The 22,457-nt window shown below is 42.5% G+C and overlaps 1 protein-coding gene across 1 annotated transcript in view; it reads right to left on the bottom strand.

Moving 5' to 3' along the window:
• ANTXR2 (ANTXR cell adhesion molecule 2) overlaps positions 1–22,457 on the bottom strand; it is a 156,687-nt gene that overhangs the window by 76,760 nt on the left and 57,470 nt on the right. The window lies entirely within an intron of this gene.

The following is a 22,457-nucleotide window of genomic DNA, read 5'->3' as shown; positions in this document are numbered from 1 at the left end:
ATACAACTGTGTAACATGCAGAAAACAGCATTTTTAGAGAAATCAAAGACTGGAACTGAGGGAAGTCAGGGGGTGGGGGGTTCTGTGGGGGGAGGGAGGGGAGGGAGGAAAAATTGGGGGAGAAATAAGGATGATATGTTTCTGGATAAGATGTTTTGTTTTAATTTTGAATAAAAAAGTTATTAAAAAAAAGAATGCACAAAAAAAGATTTTCCCAGGGGAGGGACAGAAGCCTCCCAAATCTATGCACATAAAAAGTCAGCATGTCGGACTAAACCTCTAAACCACTGGGCCTCTTGGGCTTGCCGATCAGAAGGTCGGCGGTTCAAATCCCCAGGACGGGGTGAGCTCCCGTTGCTCAGTCCCTGCTCCTGCCACCCTAGCAGTTTGAAAGCACGCCAGTGCAAGTAGATAAATAGGTAAACAGCGTTTCCGTGCACGCTGACACTCTTCACGGTCCTCTGTATGCCAGTAGCAGTTTAGTCATGCTAGCCACATGACCCGGAAAACTGTCTGTGGACAAATGCCGGCTCCCTTGGCCTGAAAGCGAGATGAGCGCCGCAACCCCATAGTCCCCATAGTCCCTTTTGACTGGACTTAACCGTTCAGGGTTCCTTTACCTTTACCTATTATTCTGTGCACAGGGAGTTTTGCATTCAGTCATCCAAGCCAAGTAATAGTCCCAGGTGCCTGGGACCCCATACAGTGATACCTCGGGTTACATACGCTTCAGGTTACAAACGCTTCAGGTTACAGACTCCACTAACCCAGAAATATTACCTCAGGTTAAAAACTTTGCTTCAGAATGAGAACAGAAATCGTGCAGCGGCGGCACAGTGGCAGCAGAAGACCCCATTAGCTAAAGTGGTGCTTCAAGTTAAGAACAGTTTCAGGTTAAGAACGGACCTCCGGAATGAATTAAGTACGTAACGAGAGGTACCACTGTACTATTGCTAAGTAAGAGCCGCACAGCCAGCGATATCTGACAGATGGAGAGCTGTGCTTTGATCAGAGTATCCTACCTCTGCTCTGAATTTACTGTGTGGTCTGGGGCAAGTTGCCAGATCTTAGCAAAACGCGAGTGCACAGAGATGTCTCCAGTTTTTCTTTAGGTCATCGCAGAAATGGGATGGAGGATTGTTACTGAGGCAATGGTACACGGGATGGGGAAGTTCATCCCTTTCTTAGAGGAATTATCAAGGCAAAAATCCTCCCTCCCCTAGTGCAGATATGAAATTTAGGTAAAATGTTCCCATTTAGTGCCAGCAGGAACCAGACTTGAATGTGGCCTGAGTGCGTGTGGATTTTTGGCCTGGTCACAGCTGGAAAGGAAAGGGATAAACCTCACTTCCCGTATGATTCAGTCCCAAAGCTGCAGTTAATTAAAGTACAGTGGTACATCGGTTTACGAACTTAATCCGTTCTGGAAGTCCGTTCTTAAACAGAAACCATTCTTAAACTGAGGCATGCTTTCCCTAGTGAGGCCTCCTGCCGCTGGTGCCCTTCCACCATTCGGCTTCCGTTCTTAGACCGAGGTAAAATTTGCAAACCGGGACGCTGCTTTCGGTTTTGAGGAGTTCGTAAACCGAATTGTTCGTAAACAGAGCTGTTCTTAATCCGAGGTACCACTGTACTGTGGTACCTCGGGTTAAGTACTTAATTCGTTCCAGAGGTCCATTCTTAACCTGAAACTGTTCTTAACCTGAAGCACCACTTTAGCTAATGAGGCCTCCTGCTGTCGCCATGCCGCCGGAGCACGATTTCTGTTCTCATCCTGAAGCAAAGTTCTGAACCCGAGGTAATATTTCTGGGTTAGCGGAGTCTGTAACCTGAAGCGTATGTAACCTGAAGCGTATGTAACCCGAGGTACCACTGTAGTTGTATGCTAAGCTTTCAGCAGAAAATGTTATTTGGTCCTCAAGAGAATGTGGTGATCAGCCAGCTGCAACACCGATGGGGTGTTGAGATCAGGGCCACCTTCACACGAGTTTATCCCATTTCCCTTGCATTTCCATAACTGTTAATTTCTGCATTATATTTCAGCTTTCACATGATATAAAAGCCACTTGGGGGAAACTAACAGAATGTAGCACACGTTCAGCACTTATTTCTGTATTAAGGGAAACCCGCAAGTTAGGTGGGGGTTACGTTCCGGGGATCACTCCTAAAGCCAATATTGCGTAGAGTCAAAACTCATTGGGTTCAATGGTGGGGGGATTGCCAAATAATAAATAAATAAATAAATAAATAAATAAATAAATAAATAAATAAATAAATATTATTTATACCCTGCCCATTTGGCTGAGTTTCCCCAGCCACTCTGGGCGGCTCCCAATCGAGTGTTAAAAACAATACAGTCATTTTCCAAAGTCATTTTCCCCAGAATCCAGCCCCCCCCTTTTTTAAAAAAATGAAATTTTTGTTATGAGCATAAATCCAAATGCGTGCAAGTTGAGTGCACACAAGTTTGCACGGTTACCGTATTTGATTTGGCTGGAAGGGGGGGCATTTGCAGGCCCCTTAACTCAAAACTGTGGTAGTAAATTGGCAAAATTTGGACAGCATGCCAGCACAAAGTTCTGTTGTGTTTTCATGGAGGAATCATGGGGGAACAGAAGCACACACGAGTGGAAAGGTGCGCAATGATGTTTAGTGCCCTGTCAGTTCACACCCACTGTGTCAGGGAACTGCCATCGGAGAAACAGGAGGTGAAAGGGCTCACAGAGGCTGAGAGAGACTTATCAGCTGGGGAAGGAACCAGCAGGGGGAGAGGAAGAGCTCCAAGGGAAAGTGAGTCGGAGGGAGGGCTCAGAGACACTTCCAGCGAAAATAGTGGGGAGGTTTCAGGACCTCCCATAGGGACACCCACTCCTCGCCGGAAACTGTCACACCGAGAGTCCAGAAGACGCGTTTCCGTTAAGGAACTTTTTAATTCAAAATCCTTTATTAGGCATATCACACCTCACATTAACAAACAAACATCATATACAGACTGTATAAAATACGGGCTCAGCGAACACAATTTATCCCAGTCCTATTCTTAACTCCAAAAAATAAATCAATGTACATAAATAATATAATACAACACAGCAACATCACCTACCATTAAAACCACTAAGTCTCTTTATCATGGCCCATTCTTTCTTCATGGACAGCACTTAAAAATTCAGCCGCTATTAAAGTAATTTTATCATCGCTGTCCGCCAGCAGGTCCTGAACAGTTGGTTGTGTAAAAAACTGTCCATTAAATTTTAGGGCCTCAAATAATTGTCTTCTGGCATAACTGCCAAAATCACAGGAAAAGAATATATGTTCTAGAGTATCGGGTTCCTGTTTTCTGCATTTACAGAGACGCTCTGATTCTGGGATAGCTAAGTATCTTCCTCTCACTACCGCCGAGGGAAACATGTTAAATCTGGCCAACATAAACAGCCTACACGATTCATGTTTCTTCAGATTTGTCATGTATCCCTTTTGGAAATCTCTACACAAAGGGAGATTTAGGTGAATAGGAGAGCAGGTGCTGCGCTTTGCAACCTCAAGCATGGCGAGAACACTTTTTTCTGTGAGGGTCTTCCTGATAATTTCCCATATATCTTTGGGATCAGAGATTTCAAAATCAGTTAAAGTGAGCCCTATCGAATCCAGTTTTCTCCTACAAATCACTGATAGATTGTAGATTGCCCTATCACTTAAAAGATCGTAAAGTATAGTATTAGGGGATAGGGCTCTATAATGCAGGAGGATCCAATATTTCAAGGTCCTCAGCCATGCCCTTACTGATAAAGGCAGTATTCCCAGCTCACAACATATTGTTTCATATTTTACAGAGTTTGCAAGTCCTAATAATGACCTCAAAAGGGATGCGTGAAATTTATCCAACCTCTTGAGGTCACCTGAAATCCACACTGGTGTGCCGTATAGAAGTTGGCCACAGAGTTTCATGTCAATCACTTGCAATACAGCTGGAATAAATCTGTTTCCTACTGGAGAAAAAAAATAGGATTTAATATGGTGGGCTGTTACTTTGGCCTTAGCTATTGCAGCACATATATGTGTATTCCAATTCATATTATTTTTGAATGTGATTCCCAGATAATTGAAGTGCTTAACTTCCTGTATTAGATGTCCATTAATTATACAGCCTTTTGGGTTCCCTCTCTTTCTGAATTGCATAATCTTTGTCTTATCATAATTAATTTTGAGATTATTGAGAGAGCAGTAGTTTGAGAAACTCTTAAATAATTTTTTTAAACCCAAAACAGAGAGTGAAATAATTACAGCATCATCTGCATAAAGTAATAAAAAGAGTGGGCTATTGTTTAAATAAGGAGTATGAGTGGTTGCATTTTGAAGAAATAATGGTAGGTCAGATAGAAATAAATTAAATAGGGTAGGGGCCAAGATACAGCCTTGCCTAACTCCTCGATTATTCAGAATAGGACCTGCAAGTCTACCATCTTTTGATACTTTAACATATATTTGGTTATTAGAATGTAAACTTTGAATCAGTGTAAGTAGATATGGGTCGATACCAAGGTGTTCTAGTTTAGTCCATAGTTTATTGCGGTCGACCGAATCAAAGGCACTTTTTAAATCCACAAATGCCACAAAGAGTTTTCGTTTATTTCTCATGACATATTTATCCACAAGATGACTTAACACTAGACACTGGTCAAGAGTTGACGAGCCTGCCTTAAAACCAGCCTGCTCTTTACCAGGTAGACCTTTTGTCAGCATCCATTCTTCCAATTTAATAAGCAGAGATTTGGCATAGATTTTACTTATGCATGGTAACAAACTTATAGGCCTGTAGTTCTCTTGGCAATTCCTATCACCTTTTTTAAAGATTGGTACCACTATTGAGTTGTTCCACGACTTAGGTACAAGAGCTGAGTGATAGATAGAATTAAAAAGCGGTACAAGTTTATTGGCCCACCATTCTAGATCTAATCTCAACAGGTCTATTGGAATGCCATCCATACCAGGTGATTTCCCTTGCTTAAACGAAAAGATTATCCTTTTCATCTCCTCAACAGTAATTTGAAATTGTGTGGTTTTTGCCAGAGAAAATTTAAAATTTTCCTTTTTACAAACTTGGTGATCATAAAAAACGGCAGTAAAATGTGAAATCCAAGCCTCATCGCTTATATTAGGGAAATCAATGATATCTTTTATTGAGAGAAGTGACCAAAAAGTTTTGGTATCTTTAATTTCTAATGCAGTAACAATTTTAGACCATTTGGCTAGTGCGAACTCAGATTTTTTTTCCAGGAGCATGTTCTTAAAAGCTTTTTTCATTTCAAAATAAGTCTTCCAGAGACCTTGAGAGTTGGTAATATAGGCTTCTTTTAGACAAGTTCTAAGTTCTTTCTTATAGTTAATGCAATCTTTATCAAACCAGTTATACTTATTTGAAGGTTTGTTGCTGAACTGAGGGTCTAAAAAAGAAGAAAATAAATCCTGGATAGTCTTATAATAACAATCATTATCCTCCAGGGGCATCAAATTTTGGTTAGCCACAGGTTCAAGAATAACTGGGTTATTTTCAAATACTGCTAATAGATCCTCCCTATTTTTATCACTTATATAAACTCTTTTGGCATAGATAGTCTTATCAATACTAATAAGAGGACTAATATCATTATTTCTAGGATTCATGTACATCTCTAAAACTATTGGGAAGTGGTCACTTTCTGAGCGAGGTACAACTGTAAAAGAGGCAACTTCATTTAACATTTCAACAGAAACTAGAGAATAGTCGATTACGCTCCTACCCCTTTTGGAGCTGAAGGTAAAATTTCCTGGAATATCCGGCCACATTGAGCCATTCAAAAATGAGAGGTTAAATTCTAAAACCAATTGTAAGAGTTTTCCTCCTGCTTTATTAATAATGATGTCCTTTGAATTCCTCCCTATTCTCAATGGAAGAGGGGCGTCTTCAGCTAGATTTGAGACATAGTGTTTATAGAGAGCTGTATTATCTGATCCAATTCGAGCATTGGTGTCTCCCATTACAATCAAGGGGATATTTGGGGATTTACTACGTATTAAATACAACTCTTCAGAGACTATATTCCAACCATAATCTGGTTTAATTTCTAACTCTAAGGGAGGAATTAAGGAACTTTTATGCTGGAAGAAGTTCTGTAAACGCCCACTGTCCGATTCTACGAGCGACTGATGGAGCCATGCTTAAGGAGCTCCGTCACAGACAGAGGTTTGTGGACTTAGCCAAACTCTGAGGGACTAGGACTTTACGCACAAGCAGCTCATCATCCCATCACACACTGCTAGGAATTTTTTTTCAGCATGATGCGCCAGTCTATCAGTCAGAAAGCCACAGTTCCCTAACACAACAGGTATAGCAGCATGAAAGAAAAACAAGAAGTGCTAGCATTATAATCAGGAAAAGTGATGCCATATTCTCCATGTGTAAATGCACCCAAGGTAAAAACATAGCTATTAATCCACGGTGCCTCTCGCTTAGCTAATGCGCTCCTGTTGTTGTATTTTGCCTTTTTAAAAGCACTATTTAAATGAAATATAGTTTTATCGCATTTTAATGTTGCTTCTCTCTCTCTTCTGTGAACAATGACGAGCGGGTTATAAATATTTTAATGGGGTTGTTTTATTGCATTTTTCATTTATGGCGTGCTTTAAATTATTTCATATTTTAACAACTTTGTGCGATTGTTTTTTCATGCTTTGTAAACCGCTTAGAAGCCATCTGGGGCATTTTGCACTATATAAATCAATTAAACGCTAAAAGATAATAATAGCTTGTTAATTTAAATAAATAATAATAACCACATTGGGCCATTGTGAGGACTGAACCTGGTAAACAGCCATGAAGTCCTTTGCAGTTTAAAAGTGTTGAATCAATGGAAAAAAGGGCAGAGCCCAAGAACAGCTGGTTCTGCTTTGTCCGCAACTTATTTTGACTCAAAGTGAAGACTCTTAAAGCCTGATTTGCCAAGTGGTGCAAAACTATCGACAGAAAACCATAACCACAGAACCTAACCAGTGTTTTATCCTGGAAGCTATAAAAGTGACAAAAATAACTAGTCGAAATGAGGTCCCTGAATTAGAAAATATGAGATTTTAAAAATACACATATTTGTAATGCTGGCAGTGAATTCGATGGAAAATGATTTACCCATCTGAGAGAGAGATACCATGTGGTCTAAAGATTCTGGTCCCGCGGTGAGGACCAGGGATGTGCCGAACTACCATTTAGCTGTGTGAAGTACTAACTCATGTACATAAAAATTTCAAGATTGGCAATAAACACACTAATTACCACTCTGACAACATACATACAGCATAAAAACCACTAATTATAGCTGGTTGAGGCTTTCTGTGAAGAGCAGGCAGGCATCGGAGAAACATAAATAGTAAAGTGGTTTTTCATTTCTTCAAATAACCCTGGAAAACCCAAGCACATGGCGAGGATTATAGATCAGCTGTCCTCCACTTCCCCGGCTTTGACAGGAGATTCAGCAAGTTTCCATTTATGCTTCACTTTGAACTACAAGGGGCTGATAATACACAAGGCAGTCTTTAGTGTTAAGCACTCTAGCCTTGGTATCCAGTTCCACTTTTATTTACTCCTGTGATAGGAATTTTGAGGTCTTAGATATATGGTAATGTTCGTAAGCGTACCAACCAGGCACGTACATAGATCAGCACAGGAAGACCAACCTGGAACCATTTTGATTCCTAAACTGAGCAAATGTTTTCTCTGCAAGGTCAAAGTGGGAAACCTTCCATGGTCTCTTTCCTCACAAATCCTGTCTTAAGGGCACATTTAAGATATGAATAGGGTGTGAGCCTGTGACCTGGCCCAAGAACTAAGTATTTATCATTACAAAAGACTAACCAGGCTCCCCAGGAAATCCAGTCAAGTAACCTGCCAGACAGGAGATAAACAACGACAGGAGAAAAACAACATTCAAATTTTCTGTTTTAAACTGCCTTTTTTGATGTAGGTATGATGTACCTGAGGGGTGGTCTTAGGTTACACCCCTTCTGTGATGTATGTATGATGTTTCTGGGAGTGGTCTTGATCTACAGGGTGGCAATTTCAAAAGTCTTTATAAGGCCTTGCACACCATTGTTCTGGGTTCCTCCTCTTTCCTGAGAGTGAGGGGAGCACCCTGTTGCAACCGATCAATAAAGATCAAGCTTACTAGCTGCTTTGCTTCTCAATATTCTCTGGTTGGCCTCTGTTATCTTCTCCTACCAATAGGGAACCTATGTAAAGACTCCATATGGGCTCTTGGATACTCCATAAGGGAAAAGAGCAATTTTTGTTTACAACACTCCCACATTTGAAGTGGTCTTCACTTCACTCTTAACTTGCACCTGAATTATTCCCAAATGACAGAAATTTAAGAGGAATTCTACCTTTGGGACATAACGTAGGTGCACCCTGGTTTTAAAAGTTAGGTGCCAATGAAGCGCAAGGCAAAATTCCTCTTGGATTTCTGCAATATTCTGACTTCTCCAGGATGCCAGCTTCTGAAAGATGCTGCTGTCAGACTGGATCTCTTTCCTCCTCTCAACCTTCAGCTGCCAAAATGCCTGACAAATATCTCAGGGAACAGACTCATTGAGCACATCAAGTATCAGCTCCAGTTTTTGATATGCAGCGGCAAAGATTAAGGGATACCGGATTGACAGGGAAGTTCTAGGAGCTACGGAGTCAAGTCATACAGATCATCTTCACAGAGATAAGTGTTTCAAGGCCTAAGAAAAACCATGTCACCTTTGCAAACGTCATGTTTGAGAGCTGCAAGCAATCCTTTCATTTGTTTTGATCTCTTTGAAATGTATCTGCGGCATGTTTTGTGGGATTTAAATAAGCACCTCAGATCAAGATATTGTTAGCAGGCTTGTGGAAGTGCAAGCTTTGAATGACCCAGTGTGGGGGGAAAACTGCGGTAGATTATATCTTCCAAGTTTACCCAAAGTGGAAGGGACTGCAAAAAAATATGAAATGTGGCTTCCACTTCAAGAAACTGACCCAGACCTAATGATGAACAACAGATCCACAATTTCAGTTTCTGTCCTTTTCTCAGCGATGCAAGCATGAGCTCACTTCACCCAATTTATGCAGCCATTTGCTTCTTTTTTAGGGGGGGGGGAGTCAGCACAAAAATGTGTACAGTGGTACCTCGGGTTAAGTACTTAATTCATTCTGGAGGTCCGTTCTTAACCTGAAACTGTTCTTAACCTGAAGCACCACTTTAGCTAATGGGGCCTCCTGCTGCTGCCGCGCTGCCGGAGCACGATTTCTGTTCTCATCCTGAAGCAAAGTTCTTAACCTGAAGCACGATTTCTGGGTTAGCGGAGTCTGTAACCTGAAGCTTCTGTAACCCGAGGTACCACTGTACACATTTTCATGACATTTCTACAATACACGCAATTTTGTATACAATCCTGCATCGCAATTTATGCATCCATTTGCCTTTTTTTTTTTAGGGGGAATGGGAAGTCGCCACAAAAAAATGTGCACACATTTTCATGACATTTCTGCAACATGCGCAATTTTGTATACAATTCTATATTGCAAACTTTGGAAAAGGGCGAGGAGCGTGCTTCGGTTCATGAAATGCAAATTAGGTAGGCTCGCTTCAAAATGCAAATCATTTCTCACCCATCCTTACCCAGGCGCCAGATTGCTTAGGTTCGGCAAGGTGACTTCATCACATGCTTTCAAACAGTTCCCTGGGACAAGGCCAGTAATGGAGGAAAGGGATGCTCAAAACAGACCCACCGGATTGTTTCTCAACTGTCCCAGGGCTGACAAGGCAGTTTCTGGAACTAAAGAGTGGTGAAGCCAGTTTTGGGGTTTAGCTTGAGGGCCGATGACTGTAAATAAACCTTAATGGCCAGTGCAATTCTCTCTTTTCTTTGTGTTTGGATTGGGTGATTTTAAAAATTGAAGGAGAGGAAGATGGCTCGCTGCCACATGTCTACTCATCTTTGGTTAGAGAAGGGCTTCCCCTTCTCTTGAATTACAACTGACATTTCAATCCACTGTAACCTATTTGCAAAGTATTCATTTGCTCCTTTCTTTATGGGCATCCAATAAAAGATTGCCATTTTACGATCCATTAAAAAAAGATGGGGGGGGGGAATTAAATAAAAACCATGAAAGACATTTGCTGGAAGCAATAAATAATTTACTTCCAATTTCCACGCACTGAAGATTAAACTGGCAACTGCTCAAAAAGTTATTAAAATGATGGTAAGTAAAGAGGTTTTTGGAATTGAGGTACCAGAGTTGTATTTTTTTTTAAAAAAAAAGTCAATAAAGGACTGCAACACATTTTCAGGACTTGGGGCATTCGAGATTTTAAAAATAAAAATTTGTTCAAACTACCAGAATTCCATTGCAGGGTGTGTGTGTGTGTGTGTGTGTGTGTGTGTGTGTTTCTTAAATGACCTTGCTAAAAAATGGGAATGTAAGGAATGAAAGCTATGGTTTTCCCAGTAGTGATGTATGGAAGTGAGAGCTGGACCATAAGGAAGGCTGGTCGCTGAAGAATTGATGCTTTTGAATTATGGTGCTGGAGGAGACTCTTGAGAGTCCCATGGACTGCAAGAAGATCAAACCTATCCATGCTTAAGGAAATCAGCCCTGAGTGCTCACTGGAAGGAGGTGAGAAGAAAAAGGTTACCTACCCCAGGCCTGGGGAATGGACTATGTATGACATTCTAACTTACAGCAACATCTTCCCCATTACTTCATCAGAGCATGATGGAGAAAAGCACAAGGCTGCACTGAAAGAATTGTGGGAATCCCCCCCCACACACACACAGATGTGTGGGGCACCTTTACTGTATCATTCGCTGTATGCTGAAGACACACCTCTTTACCCTGACCTTTGACACTTGAGATGATGAGAAGAAGAAGAAGAAGAAGAAGAAGAAGAAGAAGAAGAAGAAGAAGAAGAAGAAGAAGCCGTCTATCTCACTGGCTTGCCCCAGCCACTCTGGGCAGCTCCCTACAAAATATTAAAAACACAATAAAATATCAACCATTAAAAACTTCCCTGAACAGGGCTGCCTTCAGGTGTCTTCTAAAAGTTGTGTCATTCTTTAGCTCCTTGGCATCTGATGGGAGGGCATTCCACAGGGCAGGCGCCACCACCGAGAAGGCCCCCTGCCTGGTTCCCTGTAACTTCACATCTCGCAGTGAGGGAACCACCAGAAGGCCCTTAGAGATGGATCTCAGTGTCTGGGCTGAACGACAGACATGTGTATTCTCAGGGCCTGCCCTATTCTTATGATAGGATTGTTGTTTTTTTGAACTATTTCTAATCTTGTGTTTTTAAATTGCTACAATCCAACCCCTGGGGCCTTATTGCGATGGGCGGGTAAGAAATCAAAACAATACTAAAAACAACAATTCCACAACTCTGTGGGCTGAGTTCTGTATTAACTATGCTTTGTGTAGGAGATGGGCGGATGCCATTTAAGTGTGTGTTATTATCCGAGGATGTGGACAGGCTGCTTGGACGAGTGAGACCAACCACCTGTCTCCTGGATCCTTGCCCATCCTGGCTTATAAAAGCTAGCCGGGAAGGACTGGGCGATGGGCTTCGTGGGGTGGTGAATGCTTCCCTCCGTGAGGGAGCCTTCCCAGACCCGCTGAAAGAGGCGGTTATTAAACCGCTTCTTAAAAAACCATCTTTAGATGCGGCCACGATGGCCAACTATCGCCCAGTCTCAAATCTTCCATTCTTGGGCAAGGTGATTGAGCGAGCGGTTGCCGAACAACTCCAGGCACGCCTGGAAGAAGCGGACCATTTGGATCCCTTCCAGTCGGGATTCAGGCCTCATCATGGGACTGAAACTGCCTTGGTCGCACTGGTTGATGATCTCCGGCGGGCTAGAGACAAAGGTGAGAGCTGTTTCCTAGTTCTGCTGGATCTCTCAGCGGCGTTTGATACCATCGACCATAACATCCTTCTGGACCGTCTTGAGGGGCTGGGAGCTGGGGGCACTGTCATACAGTGGTTCCGCTCCTTCCTCCTGGGCCGTGTTCAGAAAGTGGTGGTGGGGGATGAGTGTTCAGACCCCTGGGCTCTCACTTGTGGGGTGCCTCAGGGTTCTGTCCTCTCCCCCATGCTTTTCAACATTTACATGCAGCCGCTGGGAGAGATCATCAGGAGGTTTGGGCTGGGTGTTCATCAGTATGCGGATGATACCCAGCTCTACCTCTCTTTTAAATCAGAACCAGTGAGGGCGGTGAAGGTCCTGTGTGAGTGTCTGGAGGCGGTTGGAGGATGGATGGCAGCTAACAGATTGAGGTTGAATCCTGACAAGACAGAAGTACTGTTTTTGGGGGACAGGAGGCGGGCAGGTGTGGAGGATTCCCTGGTCCTGAATGGGGTAACTGTGCCCCTGAAGGACCAGGTGCGCAGCCTGGGAGTCATTTTGGACTCACAGCTGTCCATGGAGGCACAGGTCAAATCTGTGTCCAGGGCAGCTGTTTACCAGCTCCATCTGGTACGTAGGCTGAGACCCTATCTGCCTGCGGACTGTCTCGCCAGAGTGGTGCATGCTCTGGTTATCTCCCGCTTGGATTACTGCAATGCGCTCTACGTGGGGCTACCTTTGAAGGTGACTCGGAAACTACAACTAATCCAGAATGCAGCAGCTAGACTGGTGACTGGGGGCGGCCGCCGAGACCATATAACACCGGTCTTGAAAGACCTACATTGGCTCCCAGTACGTTTCCGAGCACAATTCAAAGTGTTGGTGCTGACCTTTAAAGCCCTAAACGGCCTCGGTCCAGTATACCTGAAGGAGCGTCTCCACCCCCATCATTCTGCCCGGACGCTGAGGTCTAGCGCCGAGGGCCTTCTGGCGGTTCCCTCATTGCGAGAAGCAAAGCTACAGGGAACCAGGCAGAGGGCCTTCTCGGTAGTGGCGCCCACCCTGTGGAATGCCCTTCCAGCAGATGTCAAAGAGATAAACAACTACCTGACATTCAGAAGACATCTTAAGGCAGCCCTGTTCAGGGAAGTTTTTAACGTGTGATATTTTACTGTATTTTTGGTTTTTATGGAAGCCGCCCAGAGTGGCTGGGGAGGCCCAGCCAGATGGGCGGGGTATAAATAATAAATTATTATTATTATTATTATTATTATTATCTCCCCAAAGTAATTCTCTTTTCTTTTCAAGTAACTCGGGAGTTCTATTAGCTCTCTCTCTCTTTATATCAGCTTTTTTTAAAAAAAACAACAACCCCAAAATAATATAAAAGCTTGCTGGAAGAAGCAGGCCAATGTTTTTGCAAGCACGCTTAGCTATACCATATGCCTGCTTAAATCATTTCTATCAAACAAGTTGTAGGGTTCATTTCAGTCCCGCTTTCCTTTCCTTCGCAATACGCTTGCTGGTATTTATCCAATTTGTGCTGTTCCTCTTGCCAAATTGCAGGTTTGAGATCTCAACTAGGCGGAAGGACAGCTGCGCTATTGTTGACCGTCTCACCAAAATGAAAAAGAGGGGGGAAAGAGCTTGCAGGCACAGCCCAGCTCACCAGAAGAAGTCAGTGACAGCTGCCTCTGTTGGTCATTACACTCTACGGAACAACCAGGGCTCTGAGAACTTCGAAAGGAAAAAAGGAGATGTTTTTGGCCTTTGAGGGCAGAGGGAGTTGCATGAATTTGAGCTTTGTTGTAAAAAAAGTGCAAACGAAGACTCAAATAAACTGTCCAGCCACGTTTCCCATCTCACATTGTTCTGTCTCCAGCCTTCGGGACAGAACATCCAAAGCAGAAACATAACTCTCTGATATAGAGCAGGCGATAAGCCCTTTGCCAGTTTTCTGTCGTGAGATTTGTTGTTCTTCTTCTCTCCTTCGGCCCCCCGCCTCCCAAACCACCAACTTGCTCCCATTAACAGCAATTTCCCAGCTGTTCCAAGCTGGGCAGCCATACATCAACCGAAGAAACGAGTCTTAAGATAAGATGCCACCGCTTTCAAAAGAGGGATGTTTCCAGGCTCGTCCCAGCACCAACAGATAATGAAACATCTGGGTGGGACTAGCTGAAATGCCCTTTGTTTGAGAGAAGGAATCAATCTCCCGAGCTAATGGGCACTTGGCGATCTTTCCCACATGTGTGGTCTGCTCTATATTCCTCCCTCCGCCCAAGTGCCTTTTCAAACCCAGGAGGGGAAAAAGCAGAGATCTCCGGAGTTATTTCAAAGAATGCCATTGTTGCGACAGCAAGCGAGGAGAGACTGCGTTAGATGGAGCGGACTAATGGGAATGGGGGCACATGTCCACAGATAACAGCTCAGAGACTATACAGCTGGCTTTGAGGGCTCGTCCACCAGCACGCTGTTAATTATTTAAAGGAGAGGGCAGAGGGAACGATCGTCACATCTGTCACCCGCATCCAGGCAGGACTGCCACTGTTCGTGGGACCAGATGTGCTTATTTGGGACGTACACTAACTAGCTCCTTAATGGTTCCGAATCCTTAGCCAAAAGTTAATTAGGCAAACACGCCGAACATTCGTCACCTTGCATGGCAGCCCTTTTTCCTGCCTGCCTTTTTTTGTGGGGTGGATAACAAAACAAAACTTTGATCAGTTCTCACGCACAATTTCTCACACCAACTGGAAAACACCAAATTGGGGGAACTGAAGTCACCCGGCTGCAGTGCATTTATCTATCAGAGACAGGTAGCGACATCAACAAATAAAGTAACAATTTGGGGGGGGGTTGACTACGTTGCCCCAGCCACTCTGGGCAGCTTCCAACATAATATACAGAAACATAACAACAACAACCACAATATCATACATTAAAAACATCCCAATACAGGACTGCCTTCAGAGGTCTACAGAAGGTTGTATAATGATAAAAGAAATAGAGAGATTGGAGAAATTGGGCTGTCAATAACTCAAGTTCTGGTCTTTTAACTCAACAGGATCATTAGCTATCACAAATTCCAGAGGGGTAGGAACATCATCATCATTATTATTATTATTATTATTATTATTATTATTATTATTATTATTATTATTTGCCCCTTGAAGCAAAAACAGAGGGTTCTATTGCACTCCAAAAACCAGAAAAATTGTTAATAGGCTATAGCTAATTTCAACAGACATGCTGGCAGGAGCATAGAGATGCAGAATTTTTAAAGAAGAAAAATACAGCAGCTATATTTTAAACAAACAGGGCTAGGGGAGAATTTTGCTTCCATTTTTCATTTCAAGGCAAGCTTTGCTAACACTTTTCAAAACAATACAGAAACCGAAACACGGCTATCCTTTGAAATACGCACTTCTCCAAAGTTTGCAGAACAGTTCTCTTGCCATGTAACGTGTACAAAAATACCAATATTAGGGCAAAACATCCATAACGATGTAGATACTGGTGAAACTGACATGCATATTATGAGGGGAACCTGCATGGGAAACATGTATTTCAGGCTAGATTACATATAAGTATACTTTAGGAGAAAGTCACACTAAAATGCTGATGAATTTTCATGAGCATATAAAAAAAAAAAAGAATTCTTCAGCTGATGTGGAAAATTGGAAGATTGGAAAAAATGAGGAAGTGGAATTGGAAGATTTCTCCATCCTGAGCCCCAACCAGAAAAAAGAGGAGTGTGAGGGTCTTTTAAATTCTTTTTTTAAATATTCTGGGGAGTACTGAAGTTTCAGAGAAATTATTCAGGCGCTACGATTCAGGGAATGGTACGATCGAGGGGGTCAGGGAAATAGGTGCACACACCTCACTGCATGATGCTTAAAGATGCGCTCCTAGCATTGTTTGTGATACCTGAATGCAAACTTCTCAAGAGTCAGTTCTGCCTGAATAATAATTGCTGGCTGCCGATAGGACTACAGAGACCCATCCAGCCTCTTGTTAGTAACGTATTAACCCCTGAACAACTAGGGACCGGGTTATCTGAAAGACTGCCTGCCCAGTACAGGCATGTAAGATCACTCAGGGCATATGGGGAGATTGTATTTGTGGCACTGCAGTCCACAAAATGCCACAGGGTGCTGACCCAAAAATTGGCATTTTCTGCCATTGCCCCTGCACTGTGGAAATTTCATCCCTCTGCAATATATGAAGCATAATCTATTCGTTGTTTCAGGTGTCTTTTTTCCCCAAGCTATCCCTGACAGATTTGCTCAGGCCCTGTTATTTCTAGATTTCTGCTTGTGTGCTCCTGTTTTTAGAATGCTGCCTTACTCTCTCTTTTAATGTTTTTATGTTGTTTTTGTACATCGCTTATGGATTTTTTTTATTTTTAAAAAAATATATTATATGGCCTAGAAATGCTTTGGGGGGTGGGGAATAAATGAAACCACACTGGTAAGTACCGTATCTTTTGCTCTATAAGACTCACTTTTTCCCTCCTAAAAAGTAGGGGGAAATGTGTGTGCATCTTATGGAGCGAGTGCAGGCTGCACAGCTATCCCAGAAGCCAGAACAGCAAGAGGGATTGCTGCTTTCACTGCGCAGCGATCCCTCTTGCTGTTCTGGTTTCTGAGATTCAGAATATATTTTTTTTCTTGTTTTCCTCCTCCAAAAACTAGGTGCGTCTTGTGGTCTAGTGCGTCTTATAAAGCGAAAAATACTGTATTTCCACAGCATCTTAAATACAAATGGATTTAGTGGACCAGAGCCCACTTTGCCACAAACGACTCTAGTCCACAAAAGCTTCTGCCAGACTAAACAGGTTCGGCTTTATGGTGTCACAACACTCTTTGTTGCTTTTGCCAAAGGAGACAGCACAATCTGAACCCAAATCCCTTGGGTGAGAGTTGAGCCTTAATAAAAACCAGGGAGCCGAGGACAACAAGGGCAAAATGTATCATACGGGTAGTAGAAAGAGAGGAAGAAGGAAAGATGAAAATTGTAGAATCGTAGAGTTGGAAGGGACCTAAGGGTCATCTAGTCCAACCCCCTGCCAGTGCAGGAATCTCAACACAGTCGTCCCCCATCCAATTTGAAACCATACCAGACCCTGCTTAGCTTTGCAAGGACACTAGCAGTTTAATCACTGCACCACTATACACAGAATGAAAGGGTTTAAGGTCAGTGAGAAAGAAGAGGATTGGTTTGAGAAGATATTGAATTATTTGGGTAGGTTTGAACAATTTGGGGCAATTAAAATGTTAAAAGTTAAATAAACCTTGTAGATGGAGGAGTGTTAACGTATATAAAATTGTACATATGGTTGATTTGAATATGTTATTATTAATTATGTATACCCAGTGTATCAGCCGCCTGGGGGGGTTTCACTGTTTGTGTTTTGGTTGTTGGTAAAAAACAAAAAAAAACACTTTAAAAAAAAAATTTGCTGCACCACTGAGTCCTATACATGCTTGATCAGTCCCACTGAACTCAATCAGACACGCTTCCAAGTAAATTGTGTACAGCATTGCAGCGATGCACAACAGCCAAACCTTTTATGAAGGGGGTGGTTTCACCTGACCTCACATGAGGATAGATTTTTGTCTTCAAATGATACCACATTCCCCCAAGCACATCTCAAATGAGTCTGTTCTGTGCGTCCGACAGACCCCCGTCACTCCCATCTGAGGCCAGATACTGCTGTTGCGCTGATAAAAAAAAGCTAAGATTTCAAAATCTTTTTTGCTGTAGTAAAAGCACAGATCCCATTTCAGTCTCCAAATTGCTTCACGGAAAGGAATGTGTGTGTTGTTACAGAGTCACCATAATGAAAAAACAACTCTCTGCGGTGGACAGATTGGGGAAACAGAGACCTCTGAGGCCACTAAGCAGAATTTAGTGCTTTGGGGTTTTTCGCTTTTGTTTCATTCTATAAAATACTGGATTGTGCAACACAATACAGGCTGCAAGCCATGTCTCACCTTAAGTAAACCAAATTGGGGGGGGGGAGGGCAAGACCCTTGCAGATTGCTGTGGCAATCACAAGGCAAATAGAAAGAATGAATTGAGCAGGGGGTGTTAAAATTTTGTTATGATATTTGGGTCCTAACCACCCACCAAGGCACTCGGGACAGAAAAAAATTAGCTTTCCATACTTTACCAACCTTATGTAGAGTGAGAGAGAAATGGACATGTCCATTGGCCAACCAAGCTTTTGAGACAGGCAAGGATTTGAACCCAGGTTCCTGCAAACATCCTAAGATATCCACTGCACCAAAAGCTAACAGTACACTTATAATATTTTATCGTAAGCATGTTATTTTTGAACTGCAGCCGGCATCTCTGTTTTAGGCATCTCAGTAGCACTCAACACCAAGCACCTTATTATAGATTCAATCATATACACCAGTGGTTCTCATAGGGTGTGGCGGGAGATGATTACAAGCATGGTGTAAAGGACAATCAAAGAAACATTTAAACATTTTGGTATAATATAGTATAGCATATTTTAAAAAAATATATTATTTGCAGAATATGGATAAGTATCTTTTCAAAACGAGAGCAAGAGCATCAAGTGATGCTGTTATAAATCAAGCACTGTCAGGGGTTGTTTCTTTGTTTTCCAACGTATTTCTTATCAATAAAAATAAATAAATCAAAATTTTTATTCTGAAAGTGTGGCCCAGAGTCTGAGAACCACTGATAAAAAGGTAAAGGTAAAGGACCCCTGGACGGTTATGTCCAGTCAAAGGCGACAATGGGGTTGCGGCACTCATCTCGCTTTCAGGCCGAGGGCGCTGGCATTTGTCCACACACAGTTTTCCAGGTCATGTGGCCAGCAGGACTAAATCACTTTTGGCACAAAGGAACACAGTGACGGAAACCAGAGCGCATGAAAACGCTGTTTACCTTCCCGCCGTAGTGGTACCTACTTATCTACTTGCACTGGCGTGCTTTTGAACTGCTAGGTTGGCAGGAGCAGGGACACAGCAACGGGAACTCACTCCGTCATAGGGATTCGAACCGCTGACCTTCCGATCGGCAAGCCCAAGAGGCTCAGTGGTTTAGACCACAGAGCCATCCGCATCCCTAGTACCACTGTTATACACCAAGAGCAAATGCATTCTTCAGATGTCTAGCCTTACTTAGCCAAAACACCTCCATCCATGGACGAGCCAAAGGGAGTCGCACAATTTGGGGAAACTTTTCCCCAGCCTGCCAGGTATTCCAGCTCCAGGTACAACCTCCTGCTAAGCTGGAGGACATGGGAAATACAGAAGATACCAATTTCTGGGGGGGGGGGGGACAAGCAGCTTCCCTTTATTACTCCAGCGAGAGGATAAACATGGATTATCAATTTACCAAGCAGTTCATGCAGGGAAGACTTTACTATCTGCAAGCACAAGTGTTCTGCAGCTACAACGTCAGCTTCCTAGCAGTGGTATCACTGATGCTTAACAGTATAGAGAGGGGCAAGGTGGCACTTCAAAATGCTGCAAGCTTTCCTCATACGGAAATTGCTCCATCCCCTTGATCGTCTTGGTTGCTCTTCCCTGAACCTTTTCCAACTCTACAATATCATTTTTGAGGTGACCAGAACTGAACAAACTATTGCCAAATGTGGTCACGCCATAGATTTGTATGACGGCATTATTATGTCAAACAATTTAAGCCCTGTGTTGCAAACAATAGTCAGTAATATCCAAGGCAACACAATGACCAAATTCAATGATGCAATATCAATATACATTCTTTATATAACATGAAATATATGAAATCACATAAACAGAAACTTATGAATCTCTGAAAGTCACTGAAAGTCTTATAAGTCTTCTTTCAGAGACTTGCATAGTCTTCGAAGACTTTCAGAGACTTATAAGACTTACGTTTATTTGGTTTTATGTTTTCAAGAGAATCCATTAAGAGCGCATATTTTGTGACTTTCAGAGATTCATAAGTTTTCTGTTTATGTGATTTCATATCTTTCATATTATATAAAGAGTGTATATTGATATGGTATCATTGTATTTGGTCATCGTGTTGCCTTGGATATTACTGGCATTATTATGTCAGCAGTTTTATTTTCAGTTCCTTTCCTAGTGAATGCTTACTTTTAAACACGGAACAAGGCACAAACTACCTTACCTCCCTGAGCTTCAATGCCTAAAGGGAATTCCCTCCCACCCCCAGCCACAGTCACTTCCAGCCAGACTGGAAGGGAAGCGAGACATTTTAAACCACATGAGCTACACCTGCTAAAATCTTAGAAAGTGGATGTATAAGATTTTCTATAGTTTGGCAGCAGAGCATTTTTGTGTCCTCCACAGTTCCCTCCAGTATAACCAGCACAACCAGAAGAAAGCAGATCATGAAAAATAAGAGAAATTAAGTGTTTATCTCGTGTTTATACAGGTTGCAGAATGTTCATTCTAACTCAAAATGGTCAGGCTTTCCAATTTACTGTCCTGCTTGCCTCAAATTTGCCTCAAATTTAGGACACCAAAATCCAACCCCATGGGATTTGCTGATGGCACAGCAGGCTGCATTCCTTTGCTATTGGGTGCAAAGCCCTGGATGACATTTTATCAATCTGGATCATACGGTGCTGTCAACAGAAATACGAGATTGGGGCTGGAGTCCAAGCTAAGCCACTGTCCTGCCAGCCATACCAATTTATTTTAGGTTGTTTGGCCTCTTTCCTTGTCGGCCTGCCTTGAGTTTAATAGGAGTAGATGTGCCTATCTGCCTCCTCCGTATATTTAGGGAATTCCTGGAGGTTGTAAAAACTGGCAGGGGGGTAATGCAACTTAATCTACACTGCTTCCCGTGGGGATTGTGTTGTGTGTGTTTTTCGGGCGGGGAGGTGGGAGCGTAGCATTTTGCAGATTGCTCACTGCTAAGTTAGCAACCAAAGTTCGCTCCCCTCAAGGGGAATAACTGGGAGCTCTCCAACAACAGCACAAGCTGTGCCAATGGAAAGTCAGAAGTTCAAATATGTACATTTGCTTTCAGAGCTATCGGCTGACTAACTCGCCGCACGCTGCCTAGGCCAAACTCCTTCAGAATTCTTTAAAACAGCAAAAAAACTGAAGTCCATCACACACATACCAGGATGAAAAATAGTAAGCCAACACCATTATGTAACATCTACACCTGACCGTAACAGGCTAGTCTAGAGGCAGTGTTTTATAAAGACGGCCCCAAAAAGAACCTCTCCTGGCTACCAAGTACTTTGCCTGCATTGCCACCGCAATTTGGTGCCGTGCCGGCTGCAGAAACACTTTGCCGCCCGACAGTCACATCCCAGAACAATAAAAATACAACATGTTCTGATAATTTGCACCAAGGTTTAAAAGACACACAGCAGTAAAAAAAATCCAGCACATTCAATGTTCATTTGGCAGGTTGCGCTGTGGTGATCATCTCGGAGCCCCACGTGATACATCTGTTTCTGGGCTGCTGAATCGCTTTCAGATGGCAATTGGGAAGATGGAGCGATGCTCTAATGCTCCTCCCATGCAACTAAACATAAAGACGAGTTTACCACACTAAACCTCCCTCCACCCAGCTCTCTGACATGCTAGTTTTGAATGTGTGGAGGAAAGCTTATGTGGGGAAGCATTCAAACCTTTGTTCCTTCACATGCAGAATGAAGTAATACCATACAAACACAGAAACACGGGACACTCCCTTGCATTGTGTCAGTGGAATAAACAATAAATGTCCCAGTTTTTGATTGCTAACAATTAGTCACCTAAAAGAAGGATGTTCACAACTAATACAAATTATGTTTGATGGAAGTAATGTTTACTCTGTTTCAGCCCTGGGGATTGTGGGAGACTGTAATTCAAGTGAAATATCCCATTTGCATCTTCGGATAGTAAACTATTTGTACGTTATTTGTGTACATGGAAAAAGTCCAGGATAGATAGCATTCAGTTATGTTTACAATGGAGAACCATCATCAACAAAGCAGCTGATTGGACAAAGTATTTTCTATTGAAGTTTGTTGTTAAAACTCTTCCCAAGGACTCTAGATTATTTGGGCATGATTAAAAAGACTGAGTCAAAATAGATTGCAAGCAGTTTTCCATCTTCTGTTATATGTAATACTGTACTTATTTTCCTATTTGCATTGTTCATTCCTTTGTACATTTATTCTTTGAATACAATATAGAGCACTTTTATATTTTGGGGCCTTATTCTTGCCTATGCAGTTATACTGAGTCCTTCTGACTAAGTACCAGCTACAATGATTGACAGTGTCTCTTCAAGATTTTGGGCAGGGTTCTGTCCTAGCCTCACCTGGAGATGGCAGGATTTGAACCTGGGACCTCCTGGGACTGTGTGGAACCCAGTTCAGCTACTGATTGACTGATTGTGTGACTGTGGAAATGGATAAAAGCCCCCCACCCAAACAATGACTATCATCAGTGCAGGTAAGAAAATAATAATAATTTTAATTTTTATCATCTGCAATACTGTCTTATTTCTTTTATAGTACAGTACATTGATTATTGCTTTCGTTTCATGGATCAATGGTCTCG

The sequence above is a fragment of the Podarcis raffonei genome, chromosome 9 (assembly GCF_027172205.1).
Source record: "Podarcis raffonei isolate rPodRaf1 chromosome 9, rPodRaf1.pri, whole genome shotgun sequence".
Taxonomy (NCBI): domain Eukaryota; kingdom Metazoa; phylum Chordata; class Lepidosauria; order Squamata; family Lacertidae; genus Podarcis; species Podarcis raffonei.
The sequence above is the reverse complement of the archived record's forward strand: the minus strand, read 5'-3'. Positions and strand labels throughout refer to the sequence as shown.